The sequence below is a fragment of the Saccoglossus kowalevskii genome, chromosome 13 (assembly GCF_978046115.1).
Source record: "Saccoglossus kowalevskii chromosome 13, keSacKowa6.1, whole genome shotgun sequence".
Taxonomy (NCBI): domain Eukaryota; kingdom Metazoa; phylum Hemichordata; class Enteropneusta; family Harrimaniidae; genus Saccoglossus; species Saccoglossus kowalevskii.
The window spans coordinates 12,583,510-12,595,247 of NC_140653.1; positions in this window are offsets into that span (position 1 = coordinate 12,583,510).

Sequence of the window (11,738 nt, forward strand, 5' to 3'; positions counted from 1 at the left end):
TGTGCATGTCATCTCTTATTTTATGACACGTATTTGTTGTTGAAAGGACACTCAATACATATACATTCTTTAGTATTGCCAGGTCGCGAGCATTACGTCTACTTTATTTTGTTACAGTACGGATATTTGATAAGCTGTTCAAATAAACTAGGCCACTTGAGATAAGCTCGCATAATCACTATGTATTTTTGTATTTGTACAAAATGTGTACTGTATTTGCTAAGACACGGTACATTGATAAGTTTAAGTTATGCGTTACACTGGAACAACCACCATACATTCAGAAGAACTGCTGATTAACCTATATTGAATAACAGTTTTTTTATTATTAAAATCATTTATGGTTTCAGTAACATTGTGATAATGTAAATATGTTATTATAGTATACCATGTATGGAGTATGTTAAGTGTTTCGGTAAGTCTGAGGTCACTTGATGTTACAGAATGTGGACGTAATTTCCAATTGTTCTCTAACTTTGGAATTAATTCATTGAACAGCAAGATGAATACCTCCAACTGCTGATGCATATTTCGATAATTCTGTCACATTTGTCTGTAGGCGTCAACAACGACAAGTAAATCGCAGGGATTCACAAGAATCTATAAACATGTATATTATTGATGAAGGGCCATTGCTCGTAATCTTCGCTTCTATTCAATAATTACCAAGAATACGACTGCCTTTGGAGGGAGCTGCCATTTGTCTGTGTAATACTATCAAACGCATATAACCCGCTGAACTAATAACTGACTTCTGGAATTAGCGTAAACTGGGTGTGGTGTGTTATATTCTATGTAGAAACTAGTGACATACATCTCATCGGGTGTGATTGATTTCATGGTCATACAATGGATATACATTGTTATATTATATATATATGTACTTATGTGGTTCTACGTGACCTGGCGTGCTTCTAGAAACACATAATGCGTTACCCGGTCACGCCATTGTTTTTTGTGTTCTCGCACTGGAACAGCAGCCTCCGATATAAACATTTCAAGGGAAACGCAATGACTCAGAGTGTTTTTTGTTTGTTTAATATGTTATCGCAACAACTGTGACGAGAGACAGTTATAGGTACACAGAATTATTGATGACTTTTACTCAATTGTAACTTATTGTTCTTTTTTTTACGAATTTAAAAAATAAAAGTGTCCATAGCACACACTTTTACATACTTTATTTGTTATGCATGACGTGGGCGGCTGGCTACTAAGTATGCATGCTATGAAATGGCTATCGGCGTATTAATGAAATATTAATTGTTCAACCTGACAGCAATCAATATTCTCAAAATGTTTCGCTAAATATAGACGCACTGTAATTAGGCTAATTACTCTTCGCTGTTATAACTTTTATAATTAGCTGGCAGAAAGTGGTTACAGTGAAACAAAGGATTGGAAAAATTTTAAAATATTTGTGAAATTTGCATATGCATTTGCTAAACATAACATATTGTTTTGTTTTTCAGTAATTTGTGTACTTAAATCTCTTGAAGTAAGATAATAAGGGCCTAAAGTGGTTTGACGCAAAGCTATATAGTGGCAGGTGCGAATGACATTAATACCACGGTGATTGATGTGATCTCGTTCACACAGTTGCCAATCCTGGCAAACCACGTTTACGTTAAATTGACCAAAATGCGTGGTGCAATATCATCTGTTTGAACAAAACATTAAGTTGTATTGATTGGTGTAATTAATAAACTCGCGTCTTGTTTCACCGCATTTTTTGTATCATTCAAATTATATAAAAGTGTCATATATAAGTCGTTTGAAATTTTATAAATTAAAATGTACTCGAGTTTTCAAATTTAAATATTCAAGATACATTGCATGAAATTATAATACCGTATGCTGCCCGTTATTGAAATTCTGCAGTCTTATTGGTCGATCGGTACCACGTGCATCTATAATATCGGACGATGTAACATGGCAAGTTGAGGTCAATGCACGAACATACGAAAAAGTTTGTTTGCGTGTTACTCGTCAGCAATCAATGTTTCCCCCCCCCCCCCCCACATCTGTATGAATAGTTAAACAACAAAGCTACATGCATTTTCAAAAATTCTAGTAATTTTCATCTGGAAATTTTCCAATATACGTGTGTCAGCACGGAACTTCTATGCTTGAAATAAAGGTGCAACCACGTCTGTTCATTTCTTTTTTTCTTAAACTACCGCTGCACGTATATATTATATTTGTCGATAGTCCGTACCCCAGGCGCTGGAGGTTGTAATGTTCCGCAGTTTGTATAGCATTATCCTACCGGGCGGGCGGAACATTACAACGCCTGGGGTAGATAGTCCGTGGTATTATAACTGACAAAAAAGAACTCCGCTGATCTCGACTACGTCTCGCATATTATTGCGTAGTACATCACATGTCCTTGTCCTGATTATCACCCGATAATGGACAGAGCATCGTCTTTTGTTCCCTGAATAGCAACTTGCTTCAATTACCAATATACATAATTTTTGATTGATGTGGTATTCGGAAAATCTGTCATGTATAAACTTTGTATTGTAGCGTGTTGTACATTATTAGGGATGTAAAACACGGTAATGTCAATAATAAAAATAGCGGATGTTTCACGAACAAATATAAAGGATAGGAATACACTCGTATGTACGGCAGCTGCAATATATTTAGTATCGGAAGAAAGCTTATTAAACAAACTATTGGTTTGCATATTGCAATTAGTATGTTTGAGAAAGAGCTTCATGGCGAAATCATACTACGGAAACGGATCTGCAATATTCTGATATTATTTTGGATCAGTTTTGATGAGGCGGTTATCGTGGTTAACTGTGGGTTCCACACGCACTTTTTGATGAACTTTACGCCACGCGAGACTACAGGTCAGGTGCAGTCAACGGGGCTGTTCGTGAAATGGTATCGTGACATCAAAATGTGTTCGCAGGGGATTTTTAGCTGGCAGGCAAAATAAAACATCTTCAGTTGGGGGGGGCATTACAAATAGGGTTTCTCAAGGGGAATTCCAGTACGAGAGGATTTTTATTCAGAAGGCAGGCAAATTCCATTTTTAGATTGAGCGGGTAAGAGCAAAATGCAGAATTTTCCGCGGGCATCAACAACCAAATTGCCAAAGGGGAGAATGTTTAGACTGAGAATACCCCGATCCCAAGTTCTTTCTAAGCTTTCTTCGATTTGTTATTGTCTCCCATAATGCATTGTATGTTCAGAAGTACAAAATTTGAACTTGGGTACAACTCTCTTAATAAAGAGTGTTGCCGGTGAAATTGGTCATGGCATTTTGTCAATTCATAGAAAATATAGGTTTTATATTACCATTAAATTCGCCTGCTATAAAGAAAAACGTTAAATTCAATTCACATGGGTTTAAGGATTGGAGCTGGTGACCATAACGTCTTCTCTGGGAAATGATAGGGAGAAGGCAGAAACTGTTGAGAGGGGAGAATTAAGACAGTGTGAACTGGATGAGAGAGAGTAGGTACAACTGCGTGTCCAGAGGAGAGCAAAAACAAAATGAGCGGGGAGAGGGCAGTGGGTAGCAAAATTGAGTGGGGGGAAGGCAGCGGGGAACAAAAACTGAGTGGGGAGAAGGCAGTGGGAGCAAAAAACAGTGGGAGGGCAATTTGATTTGGTCGAGAGGGAGGGGAGTTGCGAACAGATTAACCTCTCCCCTCCAAATTAAATTAAGCCTTAATAATGTTCATAAATTAGGTTACTCTTGATCAAACATAAATACCAAACATTTTTTGCAAATTTACTCGTCGACTGCACCTGACAGGTCGCCACATAGCCTTTAGCTTAATGTATGCGATCCGAGAAAATCGAGATTTGCAAAGTTTTGCAAAGGATCTAAACGTTTAAACAGCCTCATGAAAAAATATAATTTCGAAAATGGTTCCGTTATAATATCAGCTACGTGTAAGTCAGGCCTAGTAGCGCTCGTCAACAGGTTGATAATATACGTTGTGTTTGTTAGACTTCTACAGCGGGGTTTTCAATTTCTGCAGAGCCTCTGCATCTACGGCGGATTCATCAAACCAATGAATGGGTGGCGTTGCAGTTGGTCGATATTTCATTAAAGTTAGGTGTACGTTATTTCAATGCTTGGTGTAGTCATTTCGCGATATTAAACATTCCTTTCTAATCGTGCAGTGTCTAACAGGCAATGAGTTACGTCACAACAGATTATTGAGCTGCTTGGCACGATCTCAGCAGTGCATCGGTTATCAAATTGGTTTGTGAAGGTAGATACTAGGCCGAGTTAATCTCTAAATCTCAGTATGCTCCCAGAACATATTTCCAATGTTAATCCGTTGGATTACATCATGGACACCGTTGTTTACTCCAATAAGCAATTGTTTATTTCACGTATGCTGTGTGACTGGGCTTATTGTAGGACATCACCCAGGTAAGAAAATTGCTGGAAACTGGAAAGAACAAAAAACATAATATACAGGCAAAATAATACAAGGTATATTGTAAACATAGTCCTTTATAATTATTCAATATAACGAGATAACAGTCAATCATTACACCATTTTCAATATATCACTTTATATTAGCATTTATTTCTTTATTTTCAGGAAAAAGTACTGGTTACAGGTATTTAAATATACTAAATATACTGGTATAATATGTGCGGATAACAAAATATATACCACCAATAACTCATAGAAAATGTTCTTCAATCTAATTGTTTATCTGTCTTTTAGAGCTCTTTGTTACAGAATTTAAGTTTCTAAGGTGACATTTTTTTTAAATTAATTATCTCTTTAATAGTGTATTGTACTTCGTAAAGTAATTAATTATGTGTTGTTCACACAATTGTAAGCAATGTATCACCAAGATGGTTGAAAACGAGGCTCTTTGAATGAATTACTAGGTGATGTGCGAAGTTTACACATTTCTATAATATTGAATAAAAACGTACTGTCTGACTCCAAAATGAACCTTGTAGCATATGTTCGTATTTTTTGCTAATTTCGTATAGTACACACATTTATGAATAGTATCCTTCAAGATAATGAAAACAAAACTCGTAATAATCCTACATTTCAATGAAATTTCAACTAAAAATTTAAATTATTTAAATTAATTGAAATTTCGGGTTGTACTGTTATGTCGATTTTAAAATAGCGTTCGCTAGCTTCGCCGGCGTTCGCTGAACTTGGAGTTGCGTTTGATTAGCTTTCGCTGGCTTCATCCGAATCCGTTCCGGTTCCGGTGTTCAGCCAATTGCATACAATTCTGCCGCGGGGGTTTGTGCTGACAGCTCAGCTCTCCAGTCTTGTATTTCTGATGCTTCTATCATGGTTGTGCATTTTGTCGCTATAAGTAAAGGTCTCAAAATCGTTACATAATTAAAATTCAATTTGTACGTTCAAAACTTGGCGCCAGACAAATTGTTTTTGTGTCAATGTTTACATTAACTGGCGTGGAGCTTTGTATCAACATGTCGAGTTTCTAAGGAGGGGTCAGAATTCAGTTCCAAGACTGTATCAACATTTACATGAAGTTAATCGTATGATGTGTGAGTGGTTTGGGTGTGATGTGGTTGACAATTATTTAGCAATACATTATTTGCGTGTAAACAACCCAAATAAGCAATTAAAGGGCGGTGGTCGTCACGCTGCGCATGTGCGACATTTGTGTTGATGAACATTGATTTTCCCACAATCCAGTGCGCTCTTCTAATGAAAATCACAAGTACGAGTTTTGACCTGGGCGCGACTCTGACCTGCCAATGACTCCTTCGATACCTTCCAATCACCTAAAAAATATCTAATTAAAACTTGGTAACGTCACGGTTTCAGTTTGTACTCGTTGATCTGCACAACAGTCAAAGTCGCCATCTTTGTTTAAATGAGACCAATATATCTCGCGCATGCGTGGCGCGACGACTACCGCCCTTTAAACTTATAGTCATATTTGACACCACTATAATGTTTGTTGGCTATACAAATCATACACAACGTCACCATGACGTAATAGAGGCGTCATAGTCACAGTATGATTTATGTGTGTCATACGTAAATGCATATTAGCCCAAGCTTTCAGAAATATTGCCTTACTCTCACTATTCTGACCGATGTAGTGTATAAAATGGACTCTCTTATCAAATGCATCGATTGTCTTACAATTCACTGGACTATTAGCTACCTAATATTACAAACAAACATTTATGTTATTCCCTGGTCTAATAATATGTGCCCGAAAACACCACCTACATCAATCAAGTTCACGATAACAAGCCGTGTTGTTGTAGGAGACGTGTCATCATCTTAATGTGTCGCCCTCATATGAGGACAATTGCATTCAATTGTTAGTCAGTATGTGTTCATTTCCCTGTGCCATATTACTATTGTCTTTACATTTTTACACCAAGAGTTATTGTATTGAACTTGCCCAGTCCATACTCACAATGTCATGTTTAATGCCATGATGACTGCCAAGCACTCTCTAATTTTAAACTAATCACATTAGAAGTAATTTTCAACGTCGAGTGTCAAGGGTAATACGGAATCTTTACAGTCATTGAGGGCCAAGAGACGAAGGGTCAGAAGTCGTCTTCCTCCGGGCGTGGTTACAAATTCAACTCTGGAGAACAAGTTTATCCATTCTTCGTTTTATTTATCATCTCATCCTGACTTATATGTCTACAACTGTCTACTGAGTGATTTTCAATGCACTACGTTGATCGATGACACGGTGACAGACGTACAACGATAGGACGTGGTGATTGTGCTGATATCGCCATATGTTATCAAATGTAATGTATTTGTTGTCTACTTGGGATTTGTAATTTCAATTCACTGAGTTTAACTGGGTATGGTGTTATTTGTACATAATTTATAAGTGATTGAATATGACATCGTCACAGTACCATCATCTGCATCGCCGTGCAATTGCTGTGATGTCTACTAGTACATCTGTCAGTGTCACTCGTGATGTTTTTGCGATGTATTGAAGAGGTAGCCTTCCTCGTTACAGGAACTGTAAATATTAGAGGTTACACATCAAATCTCTGTAACATTGTCAATTGTAAATACATAATTGTAAAACATTCTGATGTGTCTGTTAACTTCTACTGAAGTGTATGAAAAGTGTTCGCTGCATGTATGGAAGACGAAGATACACTTATGACATATTTTTGATCAGTTTTAAGTATTCTTATATACATTACCTTTGAATATTTGTAAGAATATTTTTGATAATTTGACTAGTTTATAATTAGGGTAGGGACATGATGTTTTACTAGCTCTTTTTGAGCTATTTATCATGTTCCACACCATAATGTCAAAGCATTATGTATTTAGCAAGTACCCAATTGTATTTACTTTATGGTGAAATAAAATATTCAAATACAAATACTTGACGACTCGTAGTTACATACCAGGGAATGTATTACGATTTAAATGAAGTGACGTCAGATTATCGCCGCCATGTAATAATTATCATTCTGTATACTAGTATGTTTGAGCTATGATGCAATTGTGACGTCATATTGACAAATGTTCGATATAAATTGACTATATAATTTATACAAATTTGTACTTTATACACATATTATAAATATAGTTTTATAAAACAAAATGGATGTCAGAATTCAAATTGAACAATCCAGAAATGGTATCGTGACATCATTGGAAGTTCTAATTAATTTTATTATCAACATCATCTTATCAGCAAGAGCATAATTTTGAAGAAGCGGGAGAGTTGAGTATCTATGTCACTTGAATGTACGTGCTCTCATTATTGGCGTAGGCAATATTGTGTTCTTGAGCCAATCCATGTTCTGCAGTTCACTGCATAGTTCCATTCACCAGACTTCAATCTGTAATGGATGTAAAGACAAATTGAACAATATGACGTATACAATTTAGTATAAGCATATATCCTTTAAGATTTCTAATATATTTTGACAAGATTCATCTTTTCTTATATATTGTTATCTAGGTTATATTCTGAGTGCAAAGATACAAAGATGATACATCGTAGTTGGTCACAGTACGACAACGTGATTGTATTCGTGTCTCCACGTGCACTCTATAAATACCTTGAAATGAATGATGCAACTGAGCTAGTGATGAGACCATTTATAATTTACAATTCGGCTCCATGGTGTGATGAAATATTAATTAACTAGATTGTATCTCTTTATCAGAGTCCATGGTTGAATTCACACATTAGAGAAGATTACTACTCTGTGTTTTTCACATGCGAGTATATTTTAGCACACACAGCAGCAATAATGATTGGTCTATAACAAATAGCCGTGTTAAAGCGGGGGAGTCGTCACCTGCGCATGCGTCAGATGGCTATAGCGTATCAATGTTTACAAACAAGCGTCTACCCATGAGCCTTTGCGTTTTTAGCGTGTGTCGTTATCGTCGTTTGGGAATCAATTCCCGCGCGTGCGCAGGTGACGATCCACCTCGTTTTAATAGTAATCAACAGTAATGGTCTAGTTATTTCATTTTATGCACATTATTTTTGTTTTGTTTTTTTGTTTATGTTTGTTTAATGCAATTCCAAGATCACAATAAAAAAGTTAACATCGGTAATTTACTAATCGAACATTACGTTAAATTTATATCGATGACATATTCACTATTATATTATACCAGTGTATTGATGGTGTTAATCCATTGATTTGATTGGTCCTAACACAAAATTTGCATATGCAATCCATGGTATATTGGCTGATAATGCACGGCTAAACCAAGTGGCCCTGGAACATGAATTGACTACAGGTTTAATACCGAAATACATAAAACCGGTATTATTTGATTTTTAGGGAAATATAGTGGTTGAATTTTAGAAGAATATTGAAAAAAATAGTGAATTAAAAACATCTGAAAAGTTATATAACTATAATATTGCTTTTTGTTAATGTTGGGATCCAAGTTCTGAGCGTCGGTCGTTGGGTGATTGTCGTTCGCCACACAAACCTAAACCACCGTCCCTCAACACCGTGAGGTGCCTACACGAACGCCAGAACGCTATGTTCTCAGTGTTGTTACTTTGAGATGGATTGCAAACTTCCAACAAAGAAAACATGATCTTTAAGTACAAGATATAATTGAGGGATTTAATGACATAAAAATGCAAAAGAACTATGAGTCACAGGCAAAAATGTATGCCACCAATAACAACCGGTGTCCGGTAGCGGCAGCTGACAAAATTGCAGTGCACCCGGGTAATTGCCATCTGTTTCAAAAAATACGGGACAACGCAGGATTCGACGACGATATATGGTATTGTAATTCTTCACTATGGGTAAATAAATTACAGGAGATGATGAATGTAATTGCGAAAGCTACAGATTTGTGCCGAGTGTACACCAACCACTGTATTAGAGCGACGGCGTGCAAAGTCTTTCGGCCGGAGTTGAGACAAGGCATATCATGTACGTGTCACAAAAACGATGCGAAAATCCGATCTTACACCATTAAACTTACCCCAGAACAACGACAAAACTTGTCAGTCATACTGTCACAAAACTTTGGTTATACCAAAGATATCCATGTCAGATGTTGGAACTGAGGTCGCTGTGCCGGTCGCCGTACATGATACACCGCGTCCCGCCGCGTACCGCTGAACGTCAAATATCCACAGTTACAAGTAGTATGATGAGTCACAAAACCGGTTTATTTCACAACTGTACTTTCAATGGGCAAATTACAGTTCAAATTGTACAAAAACCGGAATGAAAACGTGGAAAATCCGTTGTTTAAATGATCCAAACTGTACACGACCCTGTATTTCAAATCGCGTTGTGCGTCAGTAAAAGGTCAGAAAGGCCATCCTTTGTTATGCTAATTTGTGTGTTTACGCTGCTCTATTCAACGTGGATATGGTTTTTTTTCATGTGGAATAAAAATTAGTTTGTATTCAATTTGAACTGTGTTGCGCATGTAATTTTTGTATGCATTCGGCGTACAACTACATACTATTCTTATAAATATTCATGTTCAAGGGCCATAATCATGATCTTTTAGTAGATGAAAGTAAACTCTTTTTTTACAAGTTTTATCGAATTGTCAATACACTGGTATAATATAATTAAGCAATAACCCCCGCCGAAGGCGGGTATACCACTTGATATTGCACAATTCACTCCATATATGCACTCGCCTGCGGCTCGTGCATATATGTCGTGAATTGTGCAATATCTCGTGGTATACCCGCCTTCGGCGGGGGTTATTGCTTAAATAATCTATATCTAGTCACGTGTCTTTATCAGTAATCACCAGTAGTTTGATTGTACATAGTGTGAGCTTTACATTGGGCTGTGTGTTATGTCTATACTTCTGTCAGATCTAAGGCAAAAGTTCGTGTACATATGTCTTTATATGCGTCAATAAGCATGTTGCCTGCTGCACAACCCTTAGCAGTAGTCGTGTGTGACTGTGTGCATACTAGGCTCAAATTGTTTTATTAGATCACTTTACAGCGAATATGTGATATTATGATGTGATATTTATTCACAAGTTCGTGATGTCTACAAAAACTGCGAAATTACAAAACTCCAGATACTAGGAAGCGAAGTAGATTCCATAATTTTGTGATTTTAATAAGAATTTACATATGGTAAAATAGAGTTGAACTCATCACACATTCTATTAATATCGAATCGCTGAGTAGATTCTATTTTACACTGGTCACCTAATGTCGCGCCCTCTAGTGTCGAAGCGGTCATGTACAATTGATGGGTAAAATGAAAGACGTTACACCCCGGTTTGTTTCGCCTGATTTGAAGATATCCGTGAATGAAAGAAATTATATCTTTATAGGTGTACCAGACTCTAAATGACCGTCAACGTAGTTCAAACATGCCTTCATGAACGATATTATTATTGTAGTCTGAGAATCGTCCAACTACATAGTGTCTACGTCACTAAAGCACAGTGTCGCTAGAGGGCGTTAAGTAAAAAAATGAATAGTTACTTCATATATCTTTCAACAGGTATTAATATTCATTAGTTTAATAATATACAAGTACATTCCTTCATACTTTATCAAAGGCCCGCGAAATAAATATCATTATGCTACAGAACATTACTTTATCTTCAAGTGGTTCATGTTTTGAGGTATCCTTTCTCATACATGTACTCCATACATTAGAGAAAGTTAAGCTATTCATTAAAGTTGTATGTTTTGACTAATCTCTTCGCTGTGCTGTTTTTGTGCACTTTATAAATTGAGTTAAAATGTGCCTTGTGATGTTTTTACTACAAAACATGTCAATATTCAATGAATAAATTATGAATAACCTCTCCAAACTTATATCCATATATATATCCATGTATCTTTATTTGTTCGCAGGTACCTTTTTTCGCCAGTGATGATGTGGACCGTCGCGATAAACTTTCATCCATTGCCGCTCACCACTTGCTAGTTCAGATGTAAAAACCAGTTGCTCTCGAACCTTATCCAACAAGACTACTTGTCTAACAAGCGAATCAATTAATTAACTCGTTGGTAGGTTTGCCTGCTGGGCAGACGAGCAGTCCGATTTGACGAGGTTTGAAGGCGTAATTGATTAGATGTCTGAACCAGCATCATGGAGGGCTATATTTTCGCCGCTATCATATTTGAGTTGCGATGTTCCACTTGTTCGCTTCCTAGATGAAGAAGAAAGGGGTCCATGCGAACAAATAAATATTCGCACAAGGGAGAAAAATCGCAACTGAGGTGGAGAACTTGAGAAATGAGTCAAGATTCGCTCACTGCGAAAT